The sequence below is a fragment of the Tinamus guttatus genome, unplaced genomic scaffold (assembly GCF_059628265.1).
Source record: "Tinamus guttatus ecotype Peru unplaced genomic scaffold, ASM5962826v1 Tinamus_guttatus_pri_ptg000525l, whole genome shotgun sequence".
NCBI lineage: Eukaryota > Metazoa > Chordata > Aves > Tinamiformes > Tinamidae > Tinamus > Tinamus guttatus.
The window spans coordinates 1,325,018-1,344,713 of NW_028289059.1; the positions used below are offsets into that span (position 1 = coordinate 1,325,018).

Below are 19,696 nucleotides of genomic sequence, written 5' to 3' on the forward strand. Positions count from 1 at the left end.
ATATTATCAGTCATTTCCTGATAAAGAGCCTTCTAATTTTTCACTTCTGCAATGTATTACTGATTTTTTTTAAGTATGCACTCCTTATATTACCAACTTGCATAATTTCAAGTTGCTTGTGAGGAACAAAGGCTAAAAGATGTTCAGTTTTTTTAAAGGAGTAATCCATTCTGGGGGTTTAGCTGCCCTTTCAGTTTTAAACTCTCCAGTCACATTCAGTCCCTTTCTTCATATCTTTCTCAGCTTGGGGCTTCAGGGAACACAGGGCCAGTGGTGGTGAGGCTTACATAAATAAAATTGTAAGGAAGGAAAGTTATGTGGGGAGGATGCTCTCTAGTACGGTAGAGCTAAAGGTATGAAGGCAGAGTGAGGTAGTGGAGTAAAAAACATTTTTGCAGCTCTTAAAAGCTTGGAATTAATGAATTCTATACAGTCATGACTTCATCTGTTGTTGCTTTTGCTTTCCTGAATATTGCTTCTTTATTTGACGTTTTTTTTTTTTTAAATAATTTGTTTAATGCCATGGAAAAATGGAAGAAATCTATAAGGATTTGCATTCTGTCACGTGCATGCATTTTTCAATGTAAATTTACATTCAGGCAGACAAATTGAAATGTAGCGGTCCATCGGTGCAGTTAGGTTAATAACTTCACGCTGTTAGTACGATTATAGTAAGAATACCGTAGGCTGCCTTTCGTGACGGTCCTTTCTGCAGAGCTGTTCTGCAGCCAGGCTCAGAGCCCCGGCGCACGGTGCTTCGTGCGGCGCCGGCAGCCCCGGCAGGGCCTGCGCTGCCCCGGGCGGGACCGGCTGCCCTCGGAGCCCTCTGGGGCTGCTGCTGCCCCGAACCGGCTGCCTCCGTTTCCCATGGGTGCTCAGGAGGAGCCCCATTCTTGGAGGGGTGGCCCAGGAATTGCAGGCGGAGCCGCGTGCTGCGCAGAGCAGGCAGTGCTCGGCACCACTCTCTCCCTCTCTCCAAATTCTGAGTTAGTTGTATCCACCTCGCCCGGATCCATAGCACGGTGTCCTCTCCTGATGGTACCTTATTTTAAAGAGAAAATCCATAGTACATGCAGAGTTTGGCTACAGTCTCACACAGCTTATCTTCTGAGGCGCCTGCTCTTGCAGAGGTCACGGGCACAGTGCTAAAATGCCCCGTGGATTCTTACTGCCGAGGATGATTTGGGCAAGGGAATGTCCTTTTTCTGCATCATGAACAGTGCAGCCCCAGCCATTCAAACAAGCCAGTTCTGAACATGAGTACTGCTAGATCCTGGCAACAGAAGAACATGTGGGTTTTATTCTGGTTTTGGATACAGACATATCAGTCCTGCCTAGATGTTTCTTGGTGCTCGGTTCTTTATTTGTATATATTAGATACAAGTTACCAGTATGTAGGGTTGACATATTACATGTGTGCATGTATGCATATGTATGTGGTGTGCCTGCGTGCATGTGCTTGTCTGTATAGTCCAACTTCTGACACGAGCTGCACACACAATCCCAAAGGCTTCTTTTGTGCAGCTCTTTTCTTGCAGGGAGTTCCATAATCAGGTTAGTGGGTGTTGCTAGCATGAGGAAATAAGGAAAAAACAAACCAGATATGCACTGAATCAGTACATTTTCGGACTGCCTTTGATTATGGGACTTTTATAGTACATTGACATATGTCAAAGCTGCTTTCTACTGTTTGCACAGTGCAGATTCCCCACTGGCTTTGGACTGATTAGAGTCCAGATGTTCTTCTTCACGTGTATTGTTAGGACATGATTCATTAAAATGTTCATTTTCTTGGAAACAGCTGGGAGGGTCTCATTACACACTGGAGCAACTCTCCTGTTTGTTGCATGTTGTTAGTATCTTTCATATGGGAGCTTATTTTTCAAGGTATGCGTTTTTTTGCGTTCTTATGTAAAAGGTTCATGAGCACAGAAATGAAAACTCTGTGTTCAACATTAGGATTAAAATAACAAACATAAATCCTATTTTATCCTAATTAGTATACAACAGCAATTTAGAAGTAAGAAAAGATCCCAAAGATGGAACCAGTGATTTCTACCCTCTCCAGAACGTATTTACTTTTACTAAGGGTGAAAACGAATCTCTTTTCCTGCTTTAGGAGGGAGACTCAGTTGTAGTTTGTATAGTACACAGAAATTTCATACAAGTAAATAAAATCCAGAACAAACAAAAGGAACCAAAGGAAGCATTTTACTTTTTTTAACGCCTGTTTAAGCACAGCTACGCTTTATAAAGAAACACTTTTCAACATACGGAGGAAGGGAGATTTACAAATAATAAGCATGATACTAGATCGAGGTTCAAGGAAGTTTTATGGCTGTTTTTTTGGAGAACCTTCTAGTAAATCATTAAAAGTTGACTTGGTGTCTCTCATACAGTCCTTCTGCATGCCTAGCACTTGGCTCATGCATTTTCTGCTACCAGCGTTATAGTAAGGAGATATGACTTTTGCATATTTTTAGGGATGCAACAGAAAAATCTTAATGCTCAAGTTCTGCTTTGCTTGTTCTTATTTTACGTCTTATCTTTTCTGTGTACATATAACCTTCAGATTAATGGTTGTCAGTGCTCTTATACATAATCACTTACAAAATAACTTGTTTGAATTTGTATAAAACTGTATTTTAATTTTAAATCTGTAAATAGGTAAATCTATAAATAGGTAAATCTGTAAATCTGTTAAGGTTCTTGGATAAATATTGTAAATGGCTTTACATTATTTAAATAAAGGCTTGTGACATCTCCAAGCGAGACTAGTGCGAAATAGAAAACAAAGAAGAATATTTGTTTTGAGAAATATTAATATTAGTAGGTTGATCCTTAGCAAAGGAAAGGCTGTGTTCCAGCACAATATCTGGTAGCATTTGGAAAGGACATAATTTTTGTGGTACTTTTCTGAAATGAATAGATGAAGTGAAAAAAGAGTCTGTGTTTGACTCTTCAGAAGGGATTCAGCTCACAGTCATCTGCAGAAGAAACAAACTGGGGATATTGCAGTAGATATTCTGCTTGGAATTAACTCATGATATTGTCCATCTAAAGACAATAGTGGAACTTCTCCTGTGGGAAAGGTGCAAAAAAAAGTTAACTATAAACGTGGGAATATTTTTCCTTGCTGTCGGTTTAAACACTCAAAAATCGATTGTGTTTGTGGATTTTACAAGGAAAAAGAGTGGGACAGAGACTCTTGGTATGTTTCATTCCGTGTAGATTGTGATAAATTTTAGCAGGATTTTTTTTGGAAAACAGTATTAACTAGGATAGATAATTGCTTTAAGTAAATTAAGCCATCAAAAGCAAAAAGAAATCCAATAAATATCACAGGCAGCTGTGCCAGTTCAATACCTGCTGGTTAAAATTAAGCAAACTTTCAGACATTTGGTAATGTGTTTATGATTGATAACATTGTGTGCTTAAAGGCTCTACAAGGGATACATTCAGATTATGCACTAGGGTTGCTGCAAAGTTACATTAATAATGAATGCACTTCTGGTGCCTCTTTATGAGAATGAACTTTTCAAATTTCATGCTGTTTTCCCCTTCTTTTTCACAATGGTAATTTAAACACAAAGGAAGAATCGTTAAAGGAAAGAAATGGCTTTTTAAATTTACCACCAGCAAATGGTTGCTAGACTAAATGCTTAAAATATTCTAGAAAATGTGGGGTAGAGCCTGAAATAGTTTCCATTGCTCACTTTCATCCTTAATTACTCTGTCTTTTTTGAAAGTCCTGGGAGTAAAGTTGTTGCTAAAATAGGTTTCATAAATCATTGTACCTGGAGTAGAGTTTAACAGTTTTGTGTTTTTTTGCTACTTGCCGAAGACTGTACTTAGAATATCAGTTTTAGCTATTTTAACTGGCTTAACCTTGTAAATGTTGCTTTACATTGTGTTGTACATGTCAGATACAAGCAACAGCACTGTGCATGTCAGATGCTGCAGTTCCATCAGGAAGATGGTCTGGAGCTTCCAGGCTTGATCTCTGTCTAACAATCAAAATGTAGCCTGTTGAGTGTCTGAAAAGTAGCTGTTGAAACACTATGCACAAAGCCAGAGATCATTCTGTCGTTTAGTCTGGTCCCTCTTTGGCACAGCCAGTTGGCCCACGTGGCCCTTTGCTGGGCTGAATGTGTTTAGGGAGGCTGAGAAGGTTGTGTTCGTAAGGAGGGTAACTCGGGTGTAGTGCAGGTGCAGAGCAAGGAAGTCTAGTTGTCACCCAATGATCAAAGCCCTGTTGATGACAGAAAACTCACTGCTTGACAGACTGAGCCACTTTGTCATCTCAGCTCCTTCGGGCTTCGGGCTTGGTCATCAGTTTGACCCCCTGCAAGTTTTGTACGTGTGCAGCGGTTACCACATAAAACTGAGGGTTGTCTGCGGTGAACCTGGTCACTGGTCACTCCACTCCTCTTCCATTCACTCACCTTCTTCCACCTATGATTGATCTCTGATGTTTCAGATGAAGATGGAAAATCTAGAATATATGTGGCTAATTGCGCACGGCAAGAAAAAAGGGAAAAAAAAAAGAGTTCAGGGTGTCTGAAAGCATCTGTTTCAATCTCAGAACATGAAATGTTCTAATAGGCTCAACTGTAAGAATTGTAGACGTGGTGAGGGTAATGTAGGTAATTCTTTTATTCCCAGTGTTCACAACAGCACGACTCAGTCACTTTCAAAGGTTTCCAGACCTAAAACATCCTTCTTGCACATAGCATGACTGAGCCGTGGATTTTTTTTTTCCAGGAGCGGGACAAAATCCTGTGTTTTAGAAGAGTATCTGTTGTTAAATGCCCCACTCAACAGTAATAAGTGTCAGAATAAGTGTCTCTGATATTAAACTACTTGTACTGCTAGCAAATAATCAAAATGCCTCAATATTTGGAAGTACTATAATGCGCACTATAGGAAAAAAATAACATCTGCTGGTATTAGAAGGATATATGAGTCCAAGAATTTTAATTGCAGATAACCACGAGGATACTGAAAATGTGCTTCCTTACAGATATGTCAAAGGAACCGACAACTATCTTGCCACTAATTTAGAAAACTGAGATTCATAAACTCTAATTCAAGCCCTGTGGGAGTTTGAATCACATGTTCTGCCTCTTTACAGTAAATGTTTCAACAATTTTAGGCAAGTCCTTTATCTTTGTGTCTCATTTGTTCGTCATTAAAATGAGTGACCCAATTTTACTTCAGAGCTAATATGAACTTATTAATGAATATGAGGTACCTGAGTTACACACAGTAAATTGACTGTGGTTCTTAAAATCAATTACCTAGGGCTAAATTTTATCCCAAATAGCATCTCTGTCTTTTCTGCTCACAAGCTATTGTAGTTTCCCATCTTCAGAACCACTGTTGTCTATGAGGTATGGAACCAGCAACTTTTTTGCAACTCTGATGCTGCATGGAACTGTCAATTTCTAGGCTTATTGCATTAATTTTATTTAAGATTCAGTATATTTCTATTAAAAGACAAGTTTTAAGGTGCTTCAGTTGTTAAGCATTAAATTGCTACTCATTGTATAACAGTACATAAATATGATTTATTGCTGGCTGGCAAAATCATTAGGAGTAGGTAATAACTAGCCCAGCACAAGCTGAAATAACAAATCATCCTGTTGTCATGTGGTCCTTCGTCTACTTCCCTATTTACAGAGGAAGTTCCTCTCCAAAATACTAGTAATGTTGCATTTTAAGGGGCAATAATTCTAAAATCGAAAAGGCATCGTCTTTCCTTCAGGTGTATAAAATTGACTACATTATGCATGACATTCTTTGAAGTATGTTATCTGAGAAGAGATACTTACCCTTTTTTTCAACATTTGTACATCTGTTCTGACTACATTTTAACAAGGTTATTCTGAAGTTATTTTAAGAAGATTATCATGACACATCTATGACTATAAATCTGCTGTATGTGTAACAGTAGGATATAAAAATCTTCCTATTGTAGAACTTATTTTTTATTTAGAAAACAGTTTTTACTGCTCTTTGCAATATGGCCTTCTTAACGTGAACTGAAGCAGAGCTGATCTAGAGGGTGCAGGTTTTATGATACATAGGATTAAAAATTAGAATTCACAAATCTGGTCTGGAAAATGGAGAGGCTCATGAGTTACTGTTGCTCTCCCTCTTTAGTGGGCAATGAAGTATCATCTAGCTACGTTGATTTGTAAATTTAAAAAGTGTGCTGATGTTGGACCCTTATAAAGCATAGATAGTTTTAAGGTGGTTTGTCCTAGCTGGTAGATCCTTCTCCATACGCACTCGGGCTTTCCTTGTGCCACCTGCAGCGCCCACTGGAAGCGATCAGAGTGTGAGTGCCTGAAACCTGTGGCCTTTGGCTGCTGCCCATCTCTGAGGTGGAGCACTGTGTCTCAGGGCCGTTCAGGGCCTGCAATTACTTTTGAAAACAGCTAATTCTTTTTAAAGGGACATTTCGGCTGTGAAAGAAAATAACATATTGAAGGTTATATTCAAATCCACAGATTGTGGGGTGACATTTCTGGAAATCTAGGAAGCGAATCCTTGTGTGAACACAGTTTCAAAGGAAAGGGACTCAAGAGTTAATTCTTTTCTGACACAGTGGCCTGCAAAATGCTTTCTTCTTTATAATCTGAACAAGCAAATTGGCTAAAGTGTGTTCCTTGCTTAGCTGTCATTAAAGCAGCTGACAGTGCACAGGCAGATTTCAGTGAACCATATTAAGGTGTAGCAGTCTAGCAAGCGCTGTCAACTGACAGCATCAGAACTGTACTGTACTAGTTGTGAGGGTTTTTTTAATGTTTGTTTTACTTTTCCTCTGCTAGCTTCATGCTATCTTCCTTTATTCTTCTCCTGAATCATGATATCTTTGACAAAATACAAAAACCATAGCTGTAATCCATGGTAATTTACACTCATTTCTGCTCTTTAAAGCTGGGTATTTATTTACACAGAAGCACAAATCCTGTTTTCATTTATACACAGGAATTAGAGAGCAGAGGATTGAAAAGTGGCCTGAAATGTGTCTTTGTTCTCCCCAGGGAGGAGGCAGAAATAACCTGTAGCTTCTGACTTCCAAAACTTAAAGGAGCCTAGGGCATCTGTCTATTTAACATTAGCTTTTCTACAAACTGTAAAAATACACATTTAAGCAGCCTTCTTATGTTTTGAGTGTTTCTTGAATGAATGACTGTTGCCACACTCCGCAGAATTGCAACTTTTTTTCCCCTACATTTGGAGTCCCAGAGTCCAGATTTGTTGGCTTTCCAAAAATCTTACAAAGCTCATTTTCTCCTCTTTGTTAAAGCTGTTCATAAGGATGCAAGTCAGGATGGAGTTGAGATTTAAGGTAGTCTTCTCCGTAAAGCTAAGTTGCAGTTCCACAGAGTGTGGCAACAGGGTTGTGTTTCTGTGGAGCGATGGCTGGCCAAACTGCGGGCACCTTCTCTGAGCCCGCTTGTATGTGTGCCACATCCTGGCAGAATTCCAGCACAGAACATCAATGAGCGGCAGCACGTCAGGGATAGCACACCGGCATGGGAAACCGCTGCCCAGGGTCATGAGCAGGGGTTTGAAGGTCCACGGAACTGTAGCGCAGTGTCAGTGTGTTTCCCTGACTTTCTTGACATGCTCTGAGGAAAAAGAATATACAGCAGTCACCATTTTTTTTCTGTTCAGTTGTTCCAGTGGAAAATGCATTTGTTTCTGAAGCAGAATCAGTCTGCTGGGCTGTGCACAACAGTCACTCTTCCAGAAATAAGGTTTTAACATTATGTGATCAGTATTTTATGTACATTGAAAACACATTGCTGTGTTTATGTGGTATTTAATTCTAAATGTAAAAAATTGACATCTTTGAATGAAGATCAAGGGAAGAAAGTACAGGAATGGACCTATGACTTGCTTTTCTTGATAACCAGCTTAAAATAAGCACTTAGAAATACTTCATGTAATCAAGAATATAAAGAAAACTTCAGACAAAAAAGAGATTTAAAAAATGCAAGCAATGTGGTGATACATTGCTGGAAAATTGTGGGTTTTTTTTTCTCATTTTGTTTACAAGGAACAAATTCTCACTATTTTACTATATGAAATAGGTGGAAAACTCAGGGAATATTTTTCCGTTCTCCTTAAATCAGTTTAGGAACCTCCCAGTCGGGCTAAGCCTCCCTGAAGACTCACTGGGCTGTGCTTGGCCGCCTCGTGCTTGGCAGAATCATTGGGAGTCTGTGGGCCTGTGGCCATAAGTCTCTTCTCTACTCTTTGTCCTCAACTGTTCAGTTCACCTTGGAAATTTTTAGAAGGAAAAAATACCATAGCTACCAGGAGTTTTCCTCTGAATTACATTGCACTGTATTGCACTTGTGTCTTTTAATCATTTTTATCAATTTAATATACTAATTTTTTTTTTGTGCTATAGGAGGTTTTTTCCCAGGGTGAATAAAGTATCATTCTGTTCCTTTTCTCCCATTTCGTACATTCCTTAGTGTTTTTCTCTTTATTAGTCTTTTTCTTAGCCTTTTCTACAACAGCAGGAACTAGCAGAATACTTGGCAAAAAAGAAATCTTATACCAAAGGTTACCCTGCCATCTATTACTTAAAATTTAAAGATACTGCATTATCAAGATGCAAACATAACCATCTAAGCATCTGTATGCAGCCCAAGGAATAACCTCTGTTGAATTAAATGAGTGTTTGATAGGTCTCCCAGGCTTAGGCCTACGTGTAAGGTGGCCAGTTTTGGGGAGAACCTGGATGGTGAGGTGCACGTTGCTGCAGCTTTTCACATCCTTATTGCTTGGGGCCTGCCCATATACTTTGTAAAGCCTGAGTGTATTTGGGCTTTTCACCCAGAGGTGCCCTATGGCTTGTTCTAAGCATGGCCCTGAAAGCCCTCCTGAGGGTGAGCAGTCTGGGCAGCTGGTGGATTTGGTCTTGAGCTTCGCCTTGAGGTTGCACTTCAAACAGAGGGTAGGCAGTATCAGTGCCTGACTTCCCAGCTATTGCTGAGAAGGTGCAGTATGTTCAGCAAGGGCAACGCATAAAAATAGTAATTTTAGAGCCAATGAAAGCAAGATTATCTCTCTAGAAGGCAGTGTTGTAAACCATATGTTAGTGGGAAGATTCCTCTGGAAGTGTTTTAATGTGGTAAGAATTGTTTTCTCAGTCTAAAAAAAAAAGCATAGCTAAAATATGCACTTCTATTTTAGAATGCAAATGCCAGCTCAGTATCACTTTTTCCTTACGGTAGATGTTTCTGTGAATATTTTTAAGCCACTGAAGAATAAAAAAATCAAGTACTTGAGAATGTATTTAGTCTAGTCATTTAAGCCTTTTCTCCAGATTAATTCAATTGGAATTGTTTTTAAAAAGACACACGGGAAAATATGCTAGACTTACACACTGTAAACCAAGTATCAAAAAGAAATGGGAGGATAGTCTGCACTGTCAAACACAGTAGGAAAATATTTGCATTCCAGAAAGTCCAGAAGATTTGTATTTGCAAAGTTTCGCCTTATTTATTCCATCTTTTTCTTCATGCTAGAAATGAGACTTCTGAATTAGTAGGTGCTCCCACCATACCACTTGCAGTGAGACACTATCATCAGCTCTGTGGGGTTTATAGATATACATGTGTACATAAACCTGGCAACAAGTTAGGTTCTGAATGCAGAAACTTGTTTTAGTTCAAATGAAAAGCAGCTTTTCTTCCACACCCACTTTTTACATAATTTGCACCACAAGCCTCATCTATACTGGGTTCCTTATGGAGCTACTGCATAGCAGTCAGGAGCATTAAAAAGGCTGAAATTCTCTTCTTGGAAAAGGGAGTACCTTTAAGTTTGTGTTGATCTGCTCTGAAAAGTGGTGCTTTCCAAGTATAAAAATTGCAAATTTTGCTTGGTGATCTCCAGTTCTATGTTCTGGTTTTACATCAGCTTAATTTAGCTTGTCTGGGCTACCATGAGTGCTAGAAATTACCCATCCTTACCAGGAACAACCAGCTCCAGTCCTGCAGTGCCCACCGGCTTCTCTGTGTCCCAACAAAACTCATGCGACTATACCTTGGGCCTTGCTCATTTTGAACAGTACTTTGGTTTCTCGGGCCTCTTGTGGCAAGAGTTTTTATAATTATATTACAGTCATATTTAAGAGCCTGTAATAGCTCAAAGCTTTGCTGCTGTGCTATAACTTCTGTCAAAATACACTTTGTGTATCTCACCAAAACTTGAAGATATGTCAAAGCAGAACAAGCTAAAGGCTTTGAGCTAGCAGAGCGCTTAACTGTGATCAGCCACACTGTTGTCAGTGAATATACATGCAGATGCTCAAATCCAGCTGGCCCGTATCCAGCTGTGCAGTGGGAGGGGAGGCTGGAGGGCCGCAAGGCCTCTGCCCGTGTCATGCAGGTCAGTGCTGAAAGGACAGAGCCCCCCGTGAATCCTCTGCTTTTCTCAGTGTCTCCCCGTTGTGCTCCTGCGCTTTGCTGCTTTGGGCTAACAGAGGCTTGTAGATGTATAGGTGTGGTGTGTGTCTGGTTGTGACTATGCCAGAATTGCTTAATGGGATATTGTCAACCTAATATTGCCAAGGCTGTTTAGGAAGAGATGAGTAAGGAAAACTGTGGTTGTTACTTGTTCCAGCAGAAGGACGTTGGGGTTTAGGTACAATGGGACTTTGTTCCCAAAAGACAAGAGGTTTTGTGTTCATTAGGTAGTGCATGGGTGTGATCTGTCTATAGAAAGGAGTTTGTGCCTCCATACACCTCAAAAATACAGTTTTGGTGCACTGTATTAAATATTCCTGTTTTTAACTTCTCTGGATCAACAATATTTGTCTTGCTTCTTGCCTAAAGTGTTGTATGTGTTCTTTTTTGATCTGAACAGAATGGAAGATGACTGTCTGCTCTTACAAGGAGTCTCTCTATGCTTTGAAGTCTGCCTTCACTTACGCCACGTATTCATGTTTAATTCACTCATGTTGTAGAATATGGGTCATGTTCTTTTCTTTTTGCTCTTGATTAGGCTGACAGCATCTCCTTAAACAAAACAGTTCAACTCTACAGCTGAGATGAATTTCTTTTAATATATAACTTAATAACTGTTGCAGTTACTTTAGAAACTTGTGTACCATCCTGATTCTTTCCTGTGACTGAAAAGAGAATAATTCTTGTAACAGTAGATGATTTAATTATTGCTAATAACAGAGTAGTGATGAAAAAAAAAACGCCACAGCCCGGTGATTTTATTTTAATTAATTACAGTTCAATTTTCATTAGGAACAATGTCTTACGAAAGTTTGCTTTGAATATATTACACTTGTTCTTCGCAAATAAGAAGATTTATCTCTATAAAGAATGTGAAATATTCATAGGATTCTTCAGTCTGAGATTCTTATGTCTGGGAAAACAAACATGTATTTTCATGAATCAAACAGTAGTTTGAATATGAAGCACTAGACAACTTAGTGGAGCATTTCTGCCACTGCTGAAATCATTGGTTTTCTAGAAAGCGTGTTGTGCTTAACTGGTATGCTGACAGAGTGCTGGGAAGAAGTAGCAGAATTCATAGTCTCATTTCGTGATTATTTTATTTAATTTATATAATTTTTTATACAATTTCAATGATTTTTATAAAATCATTTTTGTGTTTTTTTTTAACTGTAAACATCAGCTTTTAGAATATCAACCAAAATGGTAAAAAAGAATTTATTCTCTGTTATTTGTTTGAGGGGTATGGTAAGGGAAACAAGTGCCTGTTTTGTGCTTCTTACATGTTACTATTAAGAGGTAAGTATGTCATAGGCTTTCAGTTATACTCAGTAGGTACGCAGAGTGTCTCGGTGACTACAACTATTATCAGAGAAGGTGTGCGAGATGAGATCATAGAATCATAGAATGCTCAAGGTTGGAAGGGACCTCTAGAGGTCATCTAGTCCAACCCCCCTGCACACGCAGGGTCACCTAGAGCACGTGGCACAGGACTGCGTCCAAGCAGGTTTTGAAGATCTCCAGAGAAGGAGACTCCACAACCTCTCTGGGCAGCCTCACTGTTAAAAAATTTTTCCTTAAGTTCCTGTGGAACTTTTGGTGCTTCAGTTTGTGGCGATTACCTCTAGTTCTGTCGGTGGCCACCAGTGAAAAGAGACCAGCACCATCCTCCTCACTGCCTCCCCTGAGGTACTTATAGACACTGATCAGATCCCCTCTCAGCCTTCTCTTCTCCAGATCCTTTAACTGAAAGCGTTCGTGGACTCGGTTTCTTCTAACACCTGAGTAAAAACCTGCCACTCAGAAGCAGAGGGCCTGTAGTCACGAGAGGGACTTTTCTGGTGCACAGGATGATCTTGGGGTGCATCCCCAGGGTTTGCTGCACCTCCCGGGCAGCTGTTGCTGCACAGGCTTCCTAGGCTGCTGTCCCACTGCTTTCGCTTACATCAGAGTTCCTCTCTTACTAGCCAGGCGAGCCCAACCCAGGCGGGTGGGTTCGTGATCTGTTTGTGAGTGATGAGACACTTTCCATGGGTCAGTCTTGGACAGGAGTTCCCTGGAGACCAACGCGTTTGCGAGCACTGTGGTGCTTGCGGAAGCGTTGGTGCTGACAGCTGGTTTCAGTGAGAACGAGGGTAGCCGTGGTGTGTTGCCCCCGCAGGGATATGGCCGTAGCTCGCGGTGTGTGGGCATCCCTGGTGTGTGCCTGATCCTGCCGGCAGCGCAGGGAGCTGCGGGATGAGCTGCGCCGCAGGCCGGGCGCTCTTAGTGCCGGCATGACGGGAGTGCGGAAACACAGCGCGCGCCCTTAGTGCCGGCATGGCGGGAGTGCGGATACACGGTGCGTGTCATCATGGCTGCGTGTATGAACCGGCACGGGCTTCCATGTGGAGACGCGGCGTGCGTCGTCATGGCTGCACGTGTGAACCGGTGCGAGCTTCTGTGTGCCAGGCTGCGCTGAGCTGCCTTCCTGTCCTCACTGGATATGCCGTTCCTCCAACCTTATGCATTTTATTACATATTTACTTTCAAGTAATTAATTAATTGCATTGACCAGTGTTGGGACTAGTCCTAATCCCTGTGGAAGCTCCTTTGATCATTTTTCATCTTTAATCAGTAACTTACTCTTTCCCGAAGTTGCATCTTGTTAATTTTTTATTACTTCAGATTATTACACTCACTAGGTGACCTTTAACAACCACGCTGGTAATGCACAGGGTGTGAAGAAAGGAGGTTAAGCCTCACATTTCGTCTGGCATAAAGATGACAGAGTGTCCCTCTTGCTGAGGCCAGGAGCTGATCCCCACCGAAGCGAGGGCGCGATTTCAGCTTGTTCCTCAGCGTCGCTGGCTGTCGGGACTGCTCCTCCACCCAGCGAGCACGGCGGGCTCCGAGAGCCCTTTCATCACGTTTGCTAACAACAGGGTTTTGTTCCTTCTGGGGGAAGGAGGGGTAGCAATACCTCTCAATGGCCTGCTGACTTGAACGGAGCCGCGCTGGCTCCGTTATTTCCATTTAAGTGCATCTCTTTGAAGTGCCCCTTTCTTCTCCCGCAGCGCCCAGGCCGGAGGTGCGCGCTGGGGCGGCCGTGCCCGGGCGCCAGGCCCGGCGCTGGGGCAGCGCGCGGAGCCGCCCGCGTTGGGCGACGCGGGGGCGGCGGGAGGCAGCCGGGCGAGGAGGAGGAGCCTCCCCTTCACCACAGCCTCGGCCCCTCTCTGCCGCTCGCGCCCTCTCCTCCGCGCTCTCCGCCGGAGCAGGAGAGGCCACTTCTGGGCACCCTGTAGCCTGCTCTGCAGTTGGTGCTCGGCGGGCGCTGAGAGCAGGCGAGGAAGCAGATCCAGCCGTAGATGCCATGGGCCAGCTTTGCTGCTTCCCTTTCTCCAGAGGAGAGGAAAAAATCAGTAAGTGTGGCAGCTCCGTGCAGCGCCGTGCGCCTGTGCCTGCTCCGCACCGCTGCTGCTGCGGAGAGTTGGGAGCTTGGGAGCGCGGGCGGGCGTTTCTGCGTTGGGTTCTGTCCCTGCTCTTTTTGAAAAGGAGCTTGCTGCTTTTAAGGACGGGCTGGGGGATAGCTGGGGACAAACCGAACAGCATTTCCACTAAGTGGACTGAGGTTTCTGTGCAGCGACACGGAGAGCCAGCCGCGTGCCTGATTTTGTTTATCAGCATTCCGGGGAGTCCATTCCTCCGAGCAAATCCAGCCAAGGTAGATCTTTTAATGTTGCTTTTTTGGCAGCACATTAAAAAAGTAAGATTTAACATAAGATATTGAAGGGGTTTGACGCTGACAGCATACTCACCTTGATAGTAATAGTCTTGAGCAAAAGCTAGAAAGGATGGAGGGTTTTTTAAAGGCAATGCTGACAGATGCTGAAGGAAATCCTGAGTTCATTTTCCTTTTGGGTGTTGCTTGGATGTATAGCGTTAAGCTGACCGAGTATAGTTGCACTCTATGTCTACATATTCATCCCCAGGGGGTGTCTGCAGCAACTGTCAAACAGATGTCTGGTTTGGGGGTTTAGTTAAGTAAATGTAAGTTGGAATTAGAGGAAACAATTCAAATTGCCTCATCCTCTGGTACACTGAGTCAAACTAGCTAATTTGGCTGGAATGCTGCTGCTGTCAAATTGTGAACCAAATACTGCATTTTCCAAAATTTGTTTGCACAATAAAATATTTACTTTCGACTTGCTACTCAGTAAATATTGTCAACCTTTATTCTAGAAAGTGCAGCCAGATTTCTGTCACATCGTAATAGTTTTAAGTAGATTCGCATAATTCATTAGTTGTAGCTTAGAGAATGTGATGTTACGAATCTGGTTTATGTTTCATTCTTGTTACTCAGGAAGTTTTCCATGCATAAATAAAATTAGAGTTTATATCATTGATTTAAAAAATAAATGTGTACACTAATAATGCAATAAAACTAGAAAACATCTCCAGGAAAATGAATTGGCTATTTTTCAGGTCAGGGTAGAATGATACATGATGAAAGTTTTACATTGGAAAAAAAAATGGCAAGGAATATTTTGTATTTCCAAACTTTTTGTTGTATAGCCTGCACAAAATGTCTTTATATGAAAAGGAGGAGTGCCTCACTTCTGTTATATAAAATTGTGGAGACAGTCAACAAATAACCCATTATTTAGGATTATTCTTAACAGAGATACCTCTTTTGAAGGTTCCTGCTTCTCTCTTTCCCTTCACTTTTTTGACATTTCCGCTAGCATTGCCTCGTATGCACTTCTCTATTCCTAGCTCTTTCTGTGAGCATTGCTGAATATAACACTTAGCATAGCCTGAAACAAACCATTTGCAGAGTGATAAATAAGTAAAGGCTTTTGAAAGAGGTGGGTATTTAGTATGTTGTAACCGAAAGGTGCAGCACAGGCGCCAGGGAATGAGCAAAGGACAAAAAGAATAGTTGCAGATTGATGAGAAGAACAGGAACCAGGAGCTTGGAGGTCCAGTAATGAGTAAAGTAAGAGGGTGGTGAATGAAATGGGGAAAAAAAAAGGGCATGATGCTTTTAGCAGTGTTAATAGGGGAAGGAGATGCTTTGAGACATGTTAGAAGGAGAAGAGAGATGGGAGAGGTATTTGATGGTGGAGAGTAAGATTGTCTGGCACAGGCTAATGAGAAGAGGGAAGAGAAATGTCCTTCTTTGTAATGGCCAGTGCCGATTCCCTCGCTGCCCTGAATCTCGTCAGGGCCCATCCTGGCTCCCCCCAGGGATGCGGGGAAGCCGCGGGGAAGCCCCGGGTCTGGCGGCGCAGCTAGCGCAGCCCTGCCCCAGCTGAGCTTGGAGCTGGGCACGGGCAGGAGGGGCGGCTCTCACATCCCTTTTTCATCTTGCTATCATCTTATCATGATGATCTTTAAATTAAATGTGCTGGGGAATTAACGTGGGCTTTTTTATTGCCAGTAAATCATGCTGCTTAGCAAACATTCAGGTACAAATCACGGTGTGAAGGTTCCACCTGAGAAGGGAAGAAGGCTTTAGCTAAAGGCAGGCATTTGTGGCTAACAGCAGCTCACCATGTTACTCACTGCAATCAGGGTGAAAGTGTGCAAACTTCATTAGTGTCTGCCTTTCAGCTGAAGTACCTCAATTTAAGCACAGATGACCAATGTCAGTCATTGAATGGCTGACAGTTCATTACTTACTAAGTAAGGAAATGTTTGCATTTCCTGCATAGATCCGTTTGAAAAGGTGTTGTACATTATATCCTGTAGTACTCTTTTGTAGTACATATTTGTCTTTTGGAGAGGAAGGTGAAAACTCACTGCTTTCACAGTGTCTTCTCCAGAATGGGAGTTTAGACTAAATTATATCATTCTGAATTGAATATAGCTTCCTGTTGCCTATCTTACTGTGTAAAAGAATAGAGAAATCTAGCCCTAGAAATTGAGATTCCTGTGACTGGAGATGCCCCAAAGTAATGACAAGTGAAAGCTGAGCTGCAGTAATCAATCTGAACAACCACTTACTTACATCTTACGCATCCACAATATGTATTTCATGCCCCATCTCCCTGCTTCCCAGCCTTCTTCAAAGACAGATATATTCCTGGAAAACCCTTAGCCAACTTTTATGGTTCTGGTAAGCATCATATCCTTAACAGGGAGCCTGCTGTGCATCCTACGTTGAATCCTTTAACATCCTTTAACTATCTGGATATTAAATAGTTTTTCATGATTTTAGGTGCATAAAATGAGACCATGTTGATATTACTATGCTAATGTTGTGCAAGAGAACCCTCAGGTTCCTACAGATTTGAAGGAAGTTGTGCTCATGAACAGAAATAGCCACTGTAGAGATTGCATTTCTTTGTTTTGATTTTATGAAGCTTTTTTTTTTCTAAATAAAAATTATTGGAGTGAAAAGTAGTTGACTAAAAAAAAAAACACTCTGTTAAATCCCAATGAATTTGGTGGCTATATTTAAAGAGGGACTTCTGAAAGAGTAAAATCTCACAAAAGGTGAAGACACAGTCTAGCAAATCCAAGCAAATCATCTTAATACAGCTGCAGCATTAAAGTGCCTTGTGGAAAGGAATTGTGCTTTAGAAAGCTAAGAAAATGTCCAAGCTAAACTGCTGAACACAGTTAATTTTCTGAATTTAAATGGAAGACTTCTACAGTGAGACTTCTTTTGCAAGCTGTGCAGTAGGTTTCACAGATTTGCATTTCCCAGGCCTTGAAGAAATTCCCTACGTGGTAGCAGTGGATTTAGACTTTGTATTCATTTGCTTATCTCAGTGCTAAATGTTTTCCTCCCTCATTCCATGTTCTTTTCTGCCATTAGAAATGAATCACGAGATGCTCAGATCTTCTCAATGGAAGCCTAAGGGCCTAAGGGATTTTTTTTTTTTTTAATTTGATGCAGTGTGACACTTTTTAGTGTGGCATAAAAACATACATTTTACAAGAATCATTGTTACACTTCATTCACTTCATATTAGCTATATATATTCTAGTTGTTTTGCTACCTGGTTCCAGATTGGAAACCAAGACTTCAAGTTATTAAATTCCAAAAAAAATGATGTTAAGTGTTGAATATACGCAAAATTATAGGGTCAGTTACTGAATAAATAAGTAATTATAAGTAATATGATTACTGATATACGTAATAGTAATAAGTAAGGCTGGCCATGTCAAACTAGAACATGAAACTTGCTGGGCTGGCCATGTCAAACTAGAACATGAAACTTGCTGGCTTTCTGAAAAAGATAATTTACAACTTAGAGGAGAGGGCTGAGCTTAACCATTTGAGCACACTAACGTGTTTTGATTTAATGAGATTAAGCATTTAATTTGTTGTTAGCTATTTTACACTGTTGCTGTGATGCCTGTGGAATATGATACATGCAAACCCTTGTGGAAATACGGGAATGAACACAGTGACTGGAGCTATGTACTGCATGGACAGGAACCAGGCAAGCTCAAACAGGCAGCTATGCCAGGGAAATTTAATCCAGATCTTCTTGCTGTGTGCCTGCCCCAAATTTGTCAAACTGCATCAAAGTAGGTCCTGGTTTTGGAGTCTATCCAATGAACAAAATGCAATAATTTAATTTAGGTTTCGAACTAGTTTTGAAAATCTTAAAAGTTATGTTTGTGAATAGAGGACTTGCTCAGCATTTGCAGGGTGTTCTAGGTTAATCTGAATTACTTTGCATTGATCCTGTATGCACATGAAAGATGCATTACCTGTCCCTCCTGACGCGCGGGAGCGAGTGGCCCCAAGGAGCGGGTCGATGCCCGTTGTGGAACGGCCCTCGTGTGTTTGCCCGGCTGCAGCGCGGGGCTGAGCGCTCCCTGGTTCCGCGGGGTTTCCACCTCCACCCGGTGGGGTTTGGCTGCAGCCCGTTGGTGCTCACAAAGACGCCTCTTTGGTCCTGGTACCTAAATGACACCGTCTTTTTCCCCTTTTCTTCCCTGAGTGTGAACACACACTCACCAGCTGAGCTTGGCAAGGTCTGCCTGCGCTCCTTTTCCCAGCACGTACTGTGTTTTTCCCTGTCCTGCCAATCTCCCCGTATAATGTTGTTTCTTCACTCCTACGCCCACGCTCACACAGGCACACAAGATGAACACAGATAACACGGTGCGTGATGCGCCTGGAAAAACAGGCTGGAAGGAGAGCTACGTTCCTGGAAACCGCATTCAGAATAGGATCTCCTCATTTTCTCTTTCCTCATAGGAGAAGAAGTTGGTAGGCAGAGTGACCGTGCGTGATGTTGTTAATATTGAACGTAATATTTGTCCAATTTATACTGAAGGAAAAGGAGCTTGAGACAGAACAATCTCTCAGAGCTCAAGAAAGAACAGACCTTGACACATTGTAAAGAGCTATGGTACAAGGTCAGAAAAATAGGACATCATCTTCTCACCCTTCTTTACAATTTATGGGTCCCGGACAAAGCTAAAATATAAATACCTACCATGGAAAAGCTGGAAGTTCTGGCATTTTCTGCCTTACTGCAACCAGCAGCATGAGGTTTCATGGCCAAGGATGTTAGGCACTAAGCCTCAGCAAGGATGCTAGGCTTGGAGATGAACAGGGTTGTCACCAGTGTTTGTGGTGTGCCACGTGTGTCTACCTCCCTGCCCATTCTCGACCCTGAAATTGGCTGTCAAAAATAAGCCCTAAGGAACAGAGCTGGGTTGCTAAAAGACTTTTACATGTCAGTGAAGCAGAATAGAAACAGAGATGTGGATAAAGTTTGGGAGAGAAAATAGGGATTTTAAGTGAGCTGTGTTAAGTTCAAGTTCATGGCAAGCTCTTCAGGAGGGCACGATGGCAGGACAGGCTTTCAAGTGGGAGGAACAGATTTGGAAAACTTCAGGTGTGGATGGCTATTTAGAACCTTAAAACTATAAAGTAATTTTTAAATGAAGAAAATAAAAATAGTGGTGATGATTGAAATCATTTTATTTTTGTAATGATGTTAGTTGTATCCATGTGCCTTGGGCAAGCCTCCTTGACTCTGAAAGTTCATCTCCCTACATGCCATTTTTTGTATTAAAATTACTTAGTGCTTTTTAAAACAAGTGCCACATGATACCAACATGTATTGCTGAATTTCCTCAATGTGTGACCTACAGTCATTTCAGAAGACATTTGACTTCTAATTGAAAAGTGAAATTCATTTTTTTCTCTGTTTATATTTAATGCAAATCAAATTTAAAAA

The 19,696-nt window shown here is 41.6% G+C and overlaps 1 protein-coding gene across 1 annotated transcript in view; it reads left to right on the forward strand.

Moving 5' to 3' along the window:
- Nucleotides 1–19,696, forward strand: part of AKAP7 (A-kinase anchoring protein 7) — a 78,387-nt gene that overhangs the window by 46,663 nt on the left and 12,028 nt on the right. The window lies entirely within an intron of this gene.